Source organism: Hypanus sabinus, chromosome 29 (assembly GCF_030144855.1).
Source record: "Hypanus sabinus isolate sHypSab1 chromosome 29, sHypSab1.hap1, whole genome shotgun sequence".
In the NCBI taxonomy this organism is placed as follows: domain Eukaryota; kingdom Metazoa; phylum Chordata; class Chondrichthyes; order Myliobatiformes; family Dasyatidae; genus Hypanus; species Hypanus sabinus.
Genome location: NC_082734.1, coordinates 23,219,042 through 23,236,804, shown reverse-complemented (window position 1 = coordinate 23,236,804; position 17,763 = coordinate 23,219,042). Strand labels below are relative to the sequence as shown.

General features: G+C 43.3%; 1 protein-coding gene across 3 annotated transcripts in view; it reads left to right on the top strand.

Moving 5' to 3' along the window:
- The window catches only part of lrrc4ba (leucine rich repeat containing 4Ba), a 228,145-nt gene that overhangs the window by 193,052 nt on the left and 17,330 nt on the right, over positions 1 to 17,763 (top strand). The gene's annotated exons all lie outside the window — the stretch shown is intronic.

Genomic DNA, 17,763 nt, shown 5'->3' with positions numbered 1-17,763 from the left:
ACTCCTGGACAGGCCTCCAGTCTCCAGGCTCCAACTCCTGGACAGGCCCCCAGTCTCCAGGCTCCAACTCCTGGACAGGCCTCCAGTCTCCCGGCTCCAACTCCTGGACAGGCCTCCAGTCTCCAGGCTCCAACTCCTGGACAGGCCTCCAGTCTCCCGGCTCCAACTCCTGGACAGGCCTGCAGTCTCCAGGCTCCAACTCCTGGACAGGCCCCCAGTCTCCAGGCTCCAACTCCTGGACAGGCCTCCAGTCTCCCGGCTCCAACTCCTGGACAGGCCTCCAGTCTCCAGGCTCCAACTCCAGGACAGGCCTGCAGTCTCCAGGCTCCAACTCCTGGACAGGCCTCCCGTCTCCAGGCTCCAACTCCAGGACAGGCCTGCAGTCTCCAGGCTCCAACTCCTGGACAGGCCTCCAGTCTCCAGGCTCCAACTCCAGGACAGGCCTCCAGTCTCCAGGCTCCAACTCCTGGACAGGCCTCCAGTCTCCAGGCTCCAACTCCAGGACAGGCCTCCAGTCTCCAGGCTCCAACTCCAGGACAGGCCTCCAGCCTCCAGGTTCCAACTCCTGGACAGGCCTCCAGTCTCCAGTCTCACAGTTCAAAGTAAAATTTATTATCAAGAGTATGTACATGTTAGCACATACAACCCTAAGATTCTTTACCTGCAGGCATACTTAGCAAATCTATAGAACTGTAAACAGGATCAATGGACAACTTAACTGTGCAAATGCAAATATAAATAAATAGCAATAAACAATGAGTATGAAATAACAAGATAAAAGAGTCCCTAAAGTGAGACCATCTCCAGGACAGGCCTCGGTCTGTCTCGGTCTCGACAGGCTTCAGACACTGGGTTTCAACTTCCAAATTTCTGATCAATCTTTGGTATCAATGATGGGTCCCCCAAACAACAGCCTCAAATTCTGCAGGCGCCAACAGACCAGCCTTTGTGCCTCCTGCTTGCACAGACACCCAAACCTGGGTCAGCCCGATATCCACGGACGTTCTTTGTCACCCATCCACATTACTGGCCTTTGAGCACGGAGCAGAGGCCTAGGCTACAGATGTCCTTCGACATCCATCCACATTAGTGGAATTTGGTATAAAGAGTGCAGGTCTGAACCCTAGATGTCCTTTGCCCAATGTTCACATTCCTGGCATCAAGAGCATGGCGTGGAAATCTGACCTGTAGCTCCCCTACAATATACTGTCCTTAAACCCTTATCAGACACATAACTCATAACTCCCTCTCAGCCCCCAAAGTCATTGCTATAAACTATAAAAACTACTATGTCTAAGCCTTGACGATGACCTCACCTCAGCGCCATCTTGACGGGCTATGTTAACATACAGTACTAAGCAAAAGCCTTAGGCACACATGTATAGCTAGGATATCACAGTACTGTATTTGTCAGTGTGGTGCATAGGGCGAGTTTATAAATCTGGCGGGAGCAATGGATGCTGTGAAAGGCGAAGATGGAGGGGTGTGAGATGGATGGCAGAGAAGGAGTGCCAGGGGCAGGTTCAGACACACCCAACCCTGAAACACCAGGCAAGATCAATTGGTTTATTGATCTTTATAAGACATCTCTCTGGTGCTTGCTACGCAAAGGACTTAGGCACAAATATGTAAATAGCTAGGGTGCCGAAGACCTTTGCACAGTACTAATGTATTGCACCGTACTGTATGTTAACATAGTATTAAATCAGCATAAACTATAACTTATGTGTATGCAAAAGTAAACCATAAATATAACAACACTCCTGCACAACTGAGAGAGACAAGAAAGTCGAAGGCTTGATATTATCCTAGGATTCTAGCACGGAACCCTGGCTATTGAGAACTGAGGGAGATGTAGGGAATTTTTCCCTCCTGGAGTCATAAATTTTGAAAATTTTCTACCTCAGTTATCGACTATGCTCAAATTCAAAGGAGTTTTGGACATCAATGGAAATGTGGATTGGAAGTCCAATGGAAGTTTCAGATTCATCAAATTATCAAATATTTATCAAATGTATATCAAAATGTACATTTACGTTAACAACCAACACAACCCACGATGTGACGGGGGCAGCTCGCAAGTGCCTACACACATTCTGGCACCAACATAGCACACCCACAATATTCACAGAACAACACAAATAATAATAATAACTACAACTAAACAACAACAGTAAAACTAGTCCCTAGCTTCCCTCCCATCCACCCACGCACACAAATAGACAGCCCGCCAACACAGGATACGCTGCCTCTTTGCCTCCAGCCTCCAGTGGACTCAGATGAGCAGACGTTGTTGGGCTTTGATTTCCGACCGACTTTTGAATTTATATCTTCGATACTGACCCAGGACTCACTGATGACAAAGAATGAGGATGATGGATGAAAACCCTCAACAGTAGGCCTTAAACTCCAGACTCTCTAATGATGAAGAATGAGGACTTCGGATGAGGACCTAAACTCTAGACCTCGAACTCCAAACTCGCTGATGATGGGACCCTGAAGGTTAGACCTTGAACTCCAGACTTGCCAATGACAAGACCCTGAACACTAGGCCTTGAACTTCAAAATCACCAATGATGGGATCCTGAACACTAGACTTCTGTATAAGAGATGGAAGGTTAGCTAAATGGTCATCATCATCATTTTGTGCCCTGTCGTATGACATCATCATTATGTGCCATGTCGTATGATGTGGATGATCATGGTCTTGACTATGATTATTCTTGGCAATTTTTTCTACAGAAGTGGTTTGCCATTGCTGCCTTCTGGGCAGTGTCTTTACAAGATTGGTGACCCCACAGCCATTATTAATACTCTTCAGAGATTGTCTGCCTGGTTATCAGTGGTCACATAACCAGGACTTGTGATATGCACCGGCTGCTCAAACGACCATCCACCACCTGCTCCCTTGGCTTCACGTGACCCGGGTGCTACACCCTGCCCAAGGGTGACCTGCAGGCTAGTGGAGGGAAGGAGCACCCTACACCTCCTTCGGGAGAGACGCAGTTCCATCCTTCAACCCAGAGCTGAATGGCAGCAGGTTTAGAAACGGAATGGTCTGCTCCAGCTCCTGCTTCCTATGTTCGTGTTAAGTTCCTACCAAAATAGCAACAGGCAGCTTGTATTTACTTAACACCTTTAGTGAAATAAACCATTCCAAAATGCTCCACTGGTACTTTTAGCAAACAAAAATTGACACTAAACCACATTAAGAGAAATTAAGGCAGGTGACCAAAAGCTTGGTCAAAGAGGAGACACAAGAGATTCTGGAAGTGCTGGAAATGAGAGGCAACACTAAAAAAAGGTCAGCACAGCAGCGTAGCAGTTAGTGCAACGCTTTCACAGTGCCAACGATCCCGCCGTCGCCTGTAAGAAGTTTGTGCATCCTCGCTGTGATCCAAAGACGTATGGGTTAGTGGGTGAATGAAATCCCCCAGGCGGGTGTGGAAGGCAAGTGAGCATTCAGCACCGCCCACCAGCCTCGGGCTCGCTGCTGCCGGAGAAAGGTGTCTGCGTGTGGCGGTCACTCGCCCGCTGCTCCCGAAGGAAGCTCCTTACATTCAAGTGATCTCCATCTCTTAATGCTGTCGGCGGATGGTGCCGTAGCAATGTTTAATCGTCACGGATTGTAGATCTGGACTCTCAGATTTATGATGTGTTCTCGTCCTGGTCGCACCTTACTTTTGAATCGAGGTGGCCTGCGGACAACGAACACTGAGCTGAATTGTACTGAAACGCACCTTTTGGTTTTGTGTTTTTACTTGTCATTTTTGTTGCCATTTGCATGATTTTTTTTTTGCAGGCGTTTGCGGGGGGGTCTTTGATGCTTTTCTTTGAACGGATTGGTTCCATGGTTCATCTTTGTTTCGTGACTGTTTGTGAGGAAGACCAATTTCAGTGTTGTATACTGCGTACGTACTTCGATAATAAACGCATTGAACTTTGGAGTAGGTTAATTGGTCACATAGGTGTGGTTGGGCAGCACAGACTTGTTGGGCTGGTAGGTCTGTTACTGTATCTCTAAAGCAGGGGCTCCCAACTTTTTTAATGCCATGGGCCTCTACCATTAACCAAGGGGTCCATGGATCCTAGGTCAGGAACCCTTGCTCTAAATCAGTGGTTCCCAACCACCCCGAGGAAATGTTTGATTAATGTTCGCACCCCCTACAAAAGTAATATCACATTTGAAGATGAAGAAGTCTCATTTCTAATTTTTGAACCACATACAATACTGCGGGTGAACAAGTTGAACTTAAAAAAAAGCTTTTAACTCAGTGCATAAAATGCAAATATAAATTGAGCAATTAGAGTCTAATTTGTTCAGAAAAAAATGTAAACAGTAAATTGATGAGACTCCTCCACTCTGAGGTGTAACTCCCCAGGTAACACTGATGAGAATCCTCAACGCTGACTCGGGCAGCGGGAGACTGGAGTGTGCTTGGGGCAAACGTTACTACCACTTCTCAAGGCACACTGGACTCGTGACCTGTCACTCAAGCACACAAGCCACTCTTTGTCGCACACCCTGAAATTCCATCTCGCACCCCAGGTTTGGAACCCCTGCTCTAAATAAACAAAAAGAAAACGCTGGAGGGACTTAGGGTGTCAGGCATCATGTATTGAAGGAAGTACGCAGTCAATGTTTTGGGTCGAGACTCTTAGTGCCCACGCAGAACGGTAGATGAATTTGTAACACAGTTACAGATTGGCATGTATTATGTTGTGGGCATCACTGAATCACGGCTGATAGAAGGTTATAGCTGGGAGCGTAATGTCCATGGATACACGTTGTATCAAAAGGACAGGCAGGAAGGCAGAGGGGGCGGCATTGCTCTGTTGGTAAAATATAAAAGAAAGAGGTGACATAGGGTCAGAAGGTGTTGAGTATTCTAGATGGAACAAAGGAACTGCAATGGTAGAAAGACCCTGATGGGAGTTATATACAGACCCTCAATAGTAAGGATGTGCTCTACAAATTACGAATGGAGATAGAAAATGCATGCCAAAAGGGCAATGTTAAAATAATCACGGGGGATTTCAATATGCAGGTAAATTGGGATATCAGGTTGCTGCTGGATTTCAAAAGGGGGAATTTGTAGAATGCTTATGAGGGGGCTTTTTAGAGTAGAGCAGCTCGTGGTTGAGCCTACTTGGGGGATCAGCTATTCTGGATTGGGTGTTGTGTAATGGTCCGGAATTGATTCGCGAGCTTAAGGTAAGAGAACACTTAATATGATCAAATTCACCCTGAATTTCAAGAAGAAGCTAAAGTCAGATGTATCAGTATTACAGTGCCGTAACAGAAATTACAGAAGCATGAGAGAGGAGTTGGCCAGAATTGATTGGAAAAGAACAAAGGCTGGAATTTCTGGAAGCAATTTGGAAGGCTTGGGATATATATACACATCTCAAAGAGGAAGAAGTATTCTGAAGGCAAGATGACAACCGTGGCTAGCAAGAGAAGTCAAAGCCAAAGAGAGGCAAAAAATTAGTGGGAAGTTAGAAGACTGGAAAGCTTTCAAATACCAATAGGAGGAAACTAGAAAAGTCATTAAGAAGGTAAAGATGGAATACAAAAGCAAGCTAACTAATAATACTAAAGAGGCTACCTAAAGTATCTTCAGATACATAAAGTGTAAAAGGGAGGCAAAAGTGGACATTGGACTGCTGGAAAACGATGCTGGGAAGGTAGTAATTGGGATAAAGAAATGGCGGACAAACTGAATAAGTATTTTTCACTGTGAAGGACACTAGCAGTACAGTGGAAGCTCCAGGTGTCGGGGGTCATGAAGTGTGCAAAATTACCATTACTAGGGAGAAGGTTCTTGGGAAACTGAAAGGTCTGAAGGTAGATAAGTCACCCGTACCAGATGATGTACACCCCAGGGTTCTGAAAGAGGTGACTGAAGATATTGCGGAAGCATTAGTAATGATCTTTCAAGAATCACCAGATTCTGGAATGGTTCAAAAAGACTGGAAAATTGCAAATGTCACTTCACTCTTCAAGAAGGAAGAAAGGAAACTATAAGCCAGTTAGTCTGACCTTAGTGGTTGTGAAGATGTTGTACTTGATCATTAAGAATGTGGTTTCAGGGTACATGGAGCTACATGATAAAATAGGCCACAGTCAGCATGGTTTCCTCAAGGGAAAATCATGCCTGACAAATTTGTTGGAATTTTTTGAAAAAATAACAAGCAGGATAGACAAAGGAAAATCAGTTGATGTGAATTTGGATTTTCAGAAGGCCTTTGACAAGGTGCCACACATAAGGCTGTTTAACAAGCTATGAGCCCATTACAGGAATGATTTAAGCTTGGATAAAGCAGTGGCTGATTGGCAGGAGGCAGACTGGGAATAAAGGGAGATTTTTCTGGTTGGTTGCTGGCGACTAATGGCATTCCACAAGAGTCTCTGTTGGAACCGATTCTTTTTACATTATATGTTAATGATTTGGATGATGAAAATTGTGGCTTTATTGCAAAGTTTGCAGAAGATAGGTGAAGAGGCAGGTAGTTTTGAGGAAATAAAGAGGCTATAGGAGGACTTAGATAGATTGGGAGAATAAGCAAAGAAGTGGCAGGAAGTGTCTGGTCATGCACTTTGGTAAAAGAAATAAAAGGGTTGACTATTTTCTAAATGGAGAGAAAATTCAACAAACTGAGGCACAATGGGACTTGGTTGTCCTTGTGCAGGAGTCCCTAAAGGTTAATTTTCAGGTTGAGTCTGTGATGAGGAGAGCAAATGCAATGTTTGCAGTCATTTGAAGAGGACTAGAATATAAAAGCAAGGATGTAATGTTGAGACTTTATAAAGCACTGACCGCACTTGGAACATTGTGAGCAGTTTTGGGCCCCTTATCTTAGAAAGGATGTGCAGTAATTGGAGGGGGTTCAAAGGAGGTTCTCAAAAATTATTCCAGGTTTGAACGACTTGTCATGAAGAAAGGTTGATGGCTCTGGCAAATATTCACTGGAATTCAGAAGAATGAGGGGTGCCTCATTGAAACCTATAAAATAGTGAAATGCTTTGATGGTGTGGATATGGAGAGGTTGTTTCCAGTGGTGGGAGAGTCTAAGACCAGCCTCAGAATAGAGGGGCATTCTTTTAGAATGGAGAGGAGGAGGAATTTCTTTAGCCAGAGACTGGTGAACCTGTGGAATTCATTACCACAGGCAGCCATTAAGGTTAAGTCTGTATGTATACTTAAGGCAGAAGTTGGTAGATTCTTAATTGGTCAGGGCATGAAGGGACACAGGGAGAAGGAAGGAGATTGGGGTTGAGAGGCAAAATGAATCAGCCATGATGAAATGGTGGAGTAGACTTGATGGGACCAAATGGCCTAATTCTGGTCTTATGCCTTGTGGTCTTATTAAGACTGGATAGAGGAAAGATAGCCTGCATCGGGAAGAGAAGCAAATGCCTTGGGTCCCACACCATGAAGTTCAACAACAGTTATTACCCTGCAGCCATCAGGCTCTTAGATAACTTCACTCACCTCAACTCTGAATGAATCCCACAGCATACAGACTCAATTTTAATGACTCTACAACTCATGAACCGACAATTTGTATTCTCAGTATTATTTATTTGCCCAGTTTGCCCCCTTTTGCACACTGGTTGTTTGTCAGTCTTTTTCATAAACTCTAACATACTTCTTTATTTTTGCTGCAAATGCCTGCAAGAAAATGAACCTCAAGGTAATATATGGTAATGCTCTTTGACAATTATTTACTTTAAACAAGGTGGGTGAAGGAACTTATTCAAAGAAGCTTTTGTTATTTGAGTCCCCTTCCTCCCCAAAAGGAAGAGAGGTGAAGATGTGAGGAGGTTAGGCTGAGAATTTCACAAATTAGAACACTGACAAGGCATAGCTGCCTGTGCTGGAGCAATGGAAATCAGGAATATTTAGGGTGCCAAAATTAGAAGATGACAGAGATTTATCCATAACTATAAAGTGCCTGTAACGTGATGAAACATCTCAAGGTCGTTCACAGTAATATAACTATCAGATGTTGATAGTGATAATCAAAAGGAGACTGACTCCTTCATGTCATTGGGACATTAATCTGGGAGCTTGAACTAATGGTCCGGAAGCTAGAGCTCAATCCCACCAAAGCATCAGGAAAAATTTCAGTGGAGTTAATTAAATTTGGATCTGGCATGTTCCTATACATAAAACATCAATGACCATTGGGGGATGAGAACAGAAATATAACACTGAGCCATGGGGTTAACCATGATCATATTGAATTATGCTTGAAGCTCGAAGGAATACTGGTAGGCCATTTGGCCCTATGTTTCAATACTTCCATTACTTCTGGCATCATCACCTTCCTTAGTACAATGACTCTTAACCTCACCATGTACCTCCTTACGACCTTGCTGCTTTTGTCTGCCAGCACTGCACTTGCTCTGTAGTTGCTACACTTTATTCTGCATTCTGTTTCTGTTTTACCTTGTTCTGCCTCAGTGCATTGTGTCGTGAATTGGTCTGTATGAACGTTATGCAAGAGTAACACATGCAAAATGTGTATTAAGTCAAGCAGCATCTATGGAGAGGAATAAAGAGCTGACGTTTCCGGCCAAAAACCTTTATCAAGACTGCAAGGCAAGCTTTTCACTGCACCCCAGTACATATGACAGTTTACCATGTTTTGTGAGACATTAAAAGAGATGGTCAAAAGCATACTCAAGCAAATACATTTTACTTCCTTGCTTTTGATCACAATATCATCCATAGAAGCATCAAGTCAGCCTGACCTGGTGGAGATGCACCCATTTATTTTGCTGAATAGAGTCTTGAAATTTTAACTTAAAACCTGAAAATTGAAGTGAATAGACAGGATAATATTGAACACTTCCTATCCTTTCTAATACAATCAGTCAAGTAGGTCATATTCTTTTCACCGAACTTAATTTTCTCTCAAACACTTGATCTTTTTAGGAGTCTGGGAGGACAAACCAGGGTAGGACTTGCACAGTGAATGGTAGGGCACCGAGGAGTGGGGCAGGACAGAGAAACCTGTGAACACAGATCCATTAATTTCTTGAAAGTGGGGTCATAGGTAGATGGGATTGTAAAGAGAGTATCTGGCGCATGGCCTTCATAAGTCAGAATACTGCACACAGGAGTTGGGATGTAATGGAAGTTGTATAAGACATTGGTGAGGTCTAATTGGAGTACTGTATTGTGTACAGGACAATTCATACCTACAAGAAAGTTATCAATAAGATTGAAAGAGTACTGAGAAAATTTACAAGGATGTTGCCAGGTCTCGAGGATCTGAGTTATAGGGAAAGGTTGAATAGATTAGGACTTTATTTCCCGGGAGCATCGGAGAATGAGGGGAGATTTGATAGAAGTGTACGTAATTATGAGAGGTGTAGACATGATAAACACAAGTAGGTTTTTTCCCCCAGTGAGGTTGGATGAGACCAGAACTAGAGGTCATAGGTTAAGGGTGAAATGTGAAATATTTATGGGGAGCCTCAGGGGAGATTCCCTCATTCAGAATGTGGTACAGATGTGGAACGTGCTGCCAGTGGAAGTGATGGATGTGGGTTCAATTTCAACATTTAAGAGAAGCTGTATGGAAGTATGGTACTTGTCCTGTCCAAGACCGGAAGAAACTGCAGAAGATCGTGAACCTAGCCCAGCACATCACACAAACCAATCTTCCATCCTTGGACTCACTTTACACTGCACGCTGTGGGAGCAGTGCTGCCAGGATAATCAAGGACAAGACCCACCCAGCCAACATACTTTTTGTCCCACTTCCCTCCAGGAGAAGGTTCAGGAGCATGAAGATTCGTACAGCCAGATTTGGGAACAGCTTCTTTCCAACTGTGATAAGACTGCTGAACAGATCCTGACCCGGATCTGGGCCGTACCTTCCAAATATCCGGACCTGACCTGCATTACCTTACTTTCCCTTTTCTATTTTCTAATTATGATTTATAATTTAAATTTTTATTATATTTACTTCGATTTGTACCTAAGGGAGCACGAAGTGCAGAAACAAATATCGCTGTGAGGATTGTACGCTCTAGTATCAATTGTTGGTGACAATAAAGTAAAGCTTCGATGAGTACATGTATGGGAAGAGTAAGGAGGGCTATGGTCCATGAGTGGATCGATTGGAATAGGCAGGGTAACAGTTCAGCACAGACTAGATGGGTTGAAGGGCCTGCTTCTGTACTGCAGTGCTCCGTGACTCTAAACTTCAGAAGTATTTTCTTGTACCACACAAGCACCAATTTCTAAGTCCTCTTCACATCATCACACCTTTGTCTTCTGGAAACCACTTGCTGTACTCTACATGCTGGGCATATAAAATAAACATATTATGTAATGAAAGCAGTTAGCACATCAGGTAACACCTCTGAAAAGAAAAAGTAGGGTCAAGGTATTGGGTCCATGGTCAAATTAAAACAAATTGGGAGTAATTTCAAAGTTCAAAGTACATACATGTCTCCATATGTTACCCTGAGATTTGCAGGCATTCACAGTAGGAAAAAAATGCAATAAAATCAATTAAAAAACTACACACAAAGATAAATAAATCTACATTAACAGAATGTGGAATATATTGTTGCAGTTACAAAGTACAGTGCCAGTAGGTAATAAGGTGCAGGGTTATAAATTGATCGATTGTGAGTTCAAGATTCTGTCTTGTCATATTAGGAGACTGATCAATATTGCATTGATAGGCAGAACTACATCCTGAGAAAAAATGGAGACTGAAAGAATTGGAATGTGGGAGGGTTCCTTTATCTTTTCAGTCGCTTCCTCTCGGTTTTCACTACCAGCCGTGTAAGTCTTGGGTGAAGATTCAGGAATACCGTTGCACACAGACGTTGAAGGATTCTTCACTGCTGTTTCTGCAACAATCAGGGTTGTTAGATTCGGGGGAGTAAAATTAGGATGGAGATGAGGAGGAACTGCTTTAGTAATCAAATATGCTTAACTTTTAAGCATAAGGGGAAGTAGGGGAGGGCTGACAACAAAAAAGATTTGGCAGCACGATAAATTGGTTTACTGTTGTGGCATATACTGAGGTGCAGGGAACAACTTTGTTTTGCGTTCCATCCACACAGCGCATTGTGGTAGGCCAATGAGGTTCAGCAGAGTAGTGGCTAGCGTAATACCGTTACAGCGCCGGCGATGTGGGTTCAGTTCCACCACTGTCTGAAAGGAGTTTGTACTTTCTCCCTGTGACCACGTGGATTTCCTCTGGGTGCTCCAGTTTCCTCCCACATTCCAAAGACAAGCGGTTTAGTAGGTTAATTTTTTTCACGTGGGTGTAATGGGGTGATGTGGGCTCGTTGGGCCCATAACGTTGCTGTATCTCTAAATAAATCTACAAGGGAAAACTATAACAGAATGCAGAATAAAGTGTTACAGTTACAAAGTAAGTGCAGTTCTGCTAAGTAATAACATGCAAGGTTATAAAGAGATCGATTGTGAGTTCAAGATTCTATCTTGTCTTACTAGGAGACTGTTCAATATTGCATCAATAGTCAGAACACATTCTGCATCTAAATCATCTTGTGTTTTATCTAGAAGGACTTGATGGGGATAAAGGTGCTTTATTCTTTGAAGGAGCCTGAAGACACATCTACTTAACTGTGAATAATTTGTTATGATAGCTTTGTTTTCCTATATTATTTATTTTATTGAGAGATACAGAGAGAACAGGACCTTCCAGCCTAGTGAGCCACACTGCCCAGCAACCTGGATTTTTAGACAGGGAAATTTACCCTCTATCTAATCCATACTGTTCCTGTTCTGGGCATGTTTCAAGTCTGGTCTTACCTCTGTATTTAATCTCTAATACATTTCATGGGATAGTGTAGAGATATCATTGTGGGCACTAGCTTCACCAGTGCCGATGACACCTTCAAAAGGCAATGTCTTTGAAAAATGGCAATCATCATTAAGGACCCCCATCACTCAGGACGTGACCTCTTCTCATTGTTACCAACGAGGAGGAGATACAGGAAGGAGTCTGAAGGTTCACACTGATTCAGAACAGCCTCTTCCCCCTCTGCCATTAGATTTCTGAACTATTTATTTTCTGAAATGGTTTATTTTCTTCTTACACTGTACTGTTGCTGCAAAACAACAAGATTCACACCATACATCAATGATAATCGGACCTGATGCTAATTCTCACCTCATGTATGCTGGATTTCCAAGGGGGCCTTTGAGAGAGAGACAGAAATGGTGCTCTGTCCAGTTTCTGTGACCCCGCCAGGAACAAAAAGTGAAAAAGTGCACACCTCTTAAGGATTTCTCTCTGTATCCTGGGAAAAATGGAAACTGAAGGATTTGGACTGTGTGTTGGGGTTTGGGGGGGGGGGGGGTTAACCTATCCAGTGGCCTTTTCCTTCCAGCAACCTGACAACTGATTGCCTGGATTTGTAAGGAGAAGGGACAGGGTGATTCAGGCTAATGCCAGCTCAATACATCAGCGATGGAGCACAGGCGATCAAGAAAACGGAAGCCATTCTAAATATAAATGCTGCAATTCCTCAGACAGTTTGGCATGCGTCACACGCTTGAGAGCTTGACAGCCATCAAAGCCTGCTAACACAGGCAGTGGGGGTCATCGCAGAGCAGGATAAAATATAGACCAATTGATGCACTGATAAAATATAGGCTGTAATAAACTTGTAAAATGAGAAAAGGCTTCAGATCAGCTTACGTGGATGACAGCTAGTCTCATCTGACACTCACTGGCCACTTTATTAGGTACCTCCCTCCGCTAGCCTGCAGGTCACCCTTGAACAAGGTGCAGCACCTGCTTAGTCCCCCCCAACCCCCCATCAGGGTCATGTGAGGCCATGTGAGCAGGCGGTGGATGGTCATATGAGGAGCTGGAGCATATCAGAAGTCCTGGTTGCGTGACCACTGACACCAGGCGGACAACCTGGAGCCAAGAGGTAATGTTGCAGCTATATAGGACCCTGGTCAGACCCCATTTGGAGTACTGTGCTCAGTTCAGGTCGCCTCACTACAGGAAGGATGTGGAAACCATAGAAAGGGTGCAGAGGAGATTTACAAGAATGTTGCCTGGATTGGGGAGCATGACTTATGAGAATAGGTTGAGTGAACTCAGCCTTTTCTCCTTGGAGCGAAGGAGGATGAGAGGTGACCTGATAGAGGTGAACAAGATGATGAGAGGCACTGATCATGTGTGGATAGTCAGAGGCTTTTTCCCCAGGGCTGAAATGGTTGCCACACGAGGACACAGGTTTAAGGTGCTGGGGAGTAGGTACAGAGGAGATGTCAGAGGTAAGTTTTTTACTCAGAGAATGGTGAGTGAGTGGAATGGACTGCCGGCAGCAGTGGTGGAGTCGGATACAATAGGGTCTTTTAAGAGGCTTTTAGATAGGTACATGGAGCTTAGTAAAATAGAGGGCTATAGGTAAGCCTAGTAATTTCCGAGGTAGGGACATGTTTGGCACAGCTTTGTGGGCTGAAGGCCCTGTATTGTGCTGTAGGTTTTCTATGTAACCTCTGAAGAGTATTGACAATGGCTGGGGTCACCCGTCTTGTAAAGCCACTGCCCCGAAGAAGGCAATGGCACACTACTTCTATAAAGAACTTTGCCAAGAACAGTCATGAGATGATGACCATCCATGTTATATGATATGGTGCATAATGGGGATGATGATAGACATAATAAAATGGCCACTAAGTATTATGTTCATGGTCTTCTGCCGCTGTAGCCCATCCACTTCAAGGTTCAACACATTGTGCATTCAGAGAAGCTCTTCTGCATGCCACTGTTGTAATGTGTGGTTAGTTGAGTACTGTCACCTTCCTGTCAGCTTGAACCAATCTGGCCATTCCCCTCCGATTAACAAGGCGTTTTCAGCCTCAGAACTGCCTCTTACTAGATTTTTTTTTGTTTTCCCACACCATTCTCTGTAAACCCTAAAGACTGTTGTGCATGAAAATCCCAGGAGGTCAGCAGATTCTAAGATACTCATACCACCCTCTCTGGCACCAGCAATCATTCTACAGTCAAAGTCACTTAGATCCCATTTCTTCCCCATTCTGATGTTTGGTCTGAACAACGACTGAACCTTTTGACCATGTCTGCATGCTTTTATGCATTGAGTTGCTGCCACACAATTGGTTGATTAAATGTTTACATTCACAGGCAGGAGTACCTAATAAAGTGGCCACTGAGTGTATATCTGCTGGTTAGCAGTTCAATGCTGACTTGACTAACTGAATCAATACTATACACTTCCAGCGCAGTACTGAGGGTGTGTTTGGGTGCTACAAGTGTCAGACTAAACACGAGAATATATCCACTCCTTGTTTGGACCTTTCGGTAAACTGAAGCAAATGTGCCACAGATCCCAGCAAAATATTGCCCAGACAATATTCACTCCTCGACTTTTCTGACATAAAATATCTACCATTGTCATTTTTGGAATGATATAAAGAAAAGATTAGCTGTTATGATTCCCCACACAACTTCAATGACAATACTTCATTGGCCATGAACTTATACAAATATGTAAAAGATTTTTTACTTTGGAAAATAGAATATTACAGCCCAGCACAACGTTCTGCCAAACTTTTAACCTACTGTAAAATCAATCCAACCCTTCTCTCCCACCTAGCTCTTCATTTTCTTTCATCCATGTGTCTTATTAAGATAAATTAAAATGTGCCTGAGAGAGCAACATGTCGTAAGTGAGTGGTATCAAACATAGTTTTACACCAAGTTTTAGAAATTAAAACTCTTTTGAGGTTATAAGAGGCTTCCAGGATGATTGTGTCGGGAGAATATTGCAACATTTCTGAAGTGCAGAAATGCTGCTCTAGTTACTTTCTTTCTGAGAGATTTAAAGTTCAAATCTGAATCAGGGATAACACCCTGGCTAGTTCCGATTTTACACAGGGAGCCAAGTTCCCAAGTTTATTGAGTTTATCTCTTTTGGCTTTGGGACCAACCAAGATTATTTCAGTCTTATCTTCATCTAGTTTCAGGAAATGATTGCTCATCCATTTGTTTGTTGCAGCCATACCAGAAGTCAGAGAAGATAGTGTGTTATCATCATCAACCGAGATTTACAATTGTGCGTCATCTGCATAACTGGGGAAATCATTCTTCTCTTCATTATTTTAATATCATCAGGAATAATCAGAAACACTTTTCTGATTACAAGTCAGCAATAGCAAAAAAAAGGGAAAAGATAAAGAAAACAGATAAAGAAATACTCGCTCTTCGCAACTGATGCACCAAGCTGGGATTTCACATTGTGTTCTTTGCTTTGACAGACACCTCCCTTCTTCTTTGCTAGTCCTGCATTCACATTGTCCTGGGATGTTGTCTGCCGATTGGGAAGTTTAGAACCAGAGGGCTTAGCCTTTGAATACAAAGAATTTCCTTTTGAATGGAGATAAGGAGGAATGCCTTTAGCCAGAGGATGGTGAATCTGTAGAAATTGTTGCCACAGATGGCTGTGGAGACAAGTCATTGGGTATATTTAAAGAGGAGGTTTATTGGTTCTTGGGTTGTAAGAATGTCAAAGGTTGCAGAGAGAAGGCAGGAGAATGAGGTTGAGAGGGATAATAAATCAGCCAAAGTGAAATGGCAGAGCAGACTTGATGGAGCAAATAGCCTAATTCTGCTCCTAGGTCTTAAGGTCTCTATTTTCCTGCCCTCTGGTGGTATTCCTACAGAAGACTTAAGAGAATGACACAGAGATCAGAAAAGGATGGGAAGAGAATGGAACATGCACGAGCATCCCTCAACAGATTCCAGTGCTACAGAGAGGCAGGTGGTCTTGTTTAACCATCCTTAAGCATGTGCAATGAACAAGAAAGTCTTGGGTATACCTCAAACCTAAGTGTTGACAGCAAATCATAAACACAAGAGATTCTGCAGATGCTGGAAATCCAGAGCAACGCACACTGTACAAAATGATGAAGGATCTTAGCAGATCAGGCAGCGTCTATGGAGAGTTTTGTGCTGTCTGTGGCAATGAATTCCACTGATTCACCACCCTCTGGCTGAAGGAAATCCTCCTCATCTCTGTTCTCAAGGGATGTCCTGTTATTCTCAAGCTGTGCCCTCTGGTTCCAGACTCAAATTTCCAAAGTTCCCCGCAGCCGACAGCAGACCGAGCTGTCAAACCCTGTGAGGTGAAAGAAAAGACAATGCTATTTTACCGTTGTAGTATTTGTATGGGGTTAGTCGGTGAGGAAGGCAGGTGAAGAATCTCACCAGGTTAATTAAGGAGAGAAATGATGATTTTCCCTTCAATGTGCTTAATGACATAGAACAGCCTTTTACATCTCCACTGTTTGGACTCTGGATGCCAATTCCAACTTCTGGTGTTGTTTGTAAGTAGTTTGCAAATTTTCTCTATGACCGGGTGAGGCTTCTCCACAGTGCTCTGCTTTCCTCCTACATCCTATAATATATTAAATATATAAATTCAGAGATACAGGCTTCCCCCCACTATCCGAAGGTAGGGCGTTCCGATGAAACGGTTTGTAAGCCGGAATGTCATAAAGTGAATAAGCAATTACCATTTATTAATATGGGAAAAATTTGTGAGCGTTCCCAGACCCAAAAAATAACCTACCAAATCATGCCAAATAACACATAAAACCTAAAATAACAGTAACATATAGTAAAAGCCAGAATGATATGATAAATACACAGCCTATATAAAGTAGAAATACTTCTCTGCAATCATTGCAGCACTGTAGCGTAGTGAAAATCTCACTATGTAGCGGAAGCGGTCTCTCCAGTAACCTTTAAGCTATGGAGCTGCCAAATCATACCAAGTAACACATAAAAACACACAGCCTACATAAAGTAGAAATAATGTATGTACAGCGTAGTTTCACTTACCGGAATCGGGAAGACAGCGAGCACATAATGATGGTGATGATGCTGATGATGGTGTGTTAGGCTGATTCATCGGAGGTTGGGGTGCTCGGCAATTTTTTCCAATAAGTTGCAGTTTCATCACAGTTAAACACTTGCTTATATGAATAACCACCTTCTGTAATTATTTTCTTCAGTTCTGCTGGGAACTTTTCGGCAGCTTCTGTATCAGCCGAAGCACTCTGTCCAGTAAACCTGAAGCTATGAAGCTGCCCTCGCCTTAGAAACCGATGAAACCACCCATGGCTACCTTTAAGTTCCACTTTCGCAACACTTACATCACCATCATCCAGTGCTTTCTGTTTCAGCTTATTAAAAAGACTGACTGATTTCTCCTTAAGTATAACTTAACAGAACACCACGCTTTGTACACCCATCAAACCACTCAAGCAATAGACTTCCCATTTTATCTATTATTGGATGCCGACTAAGAGAGTCCACTTTGCTACGAGCAGAACCAACAGCAACATCAGCAGCTTTCAAGATTCTTTCTTTCTGCGTATAAATAGCGAGAATGGTGGACGTAGGCAAATTCAGCGCGCGGACAATGTCCTTACTTCGTTCACCACGATCGAAATGCTTAATTATGTCTAGCTTTACGCTAAGTGTAACACCCTTACAAGCCCTTTTAGGCTTTCCCAATACCTTAGAACTCATCTTGCTAACGGATGCACAAAATAAATCAAGATAAAGCCCGATGGCTCACAGGCACGTGTTTAAGCAATGCCGGCTAGAATGCAGTTCCGGGGGAGGAGCTTGGCTGCTCGGCGCACGCTGCCTTTTTTCGTAAAAGTGAAACACTCTTCTGGTAGCGAAAACAGGTAACTAATGTAGGTC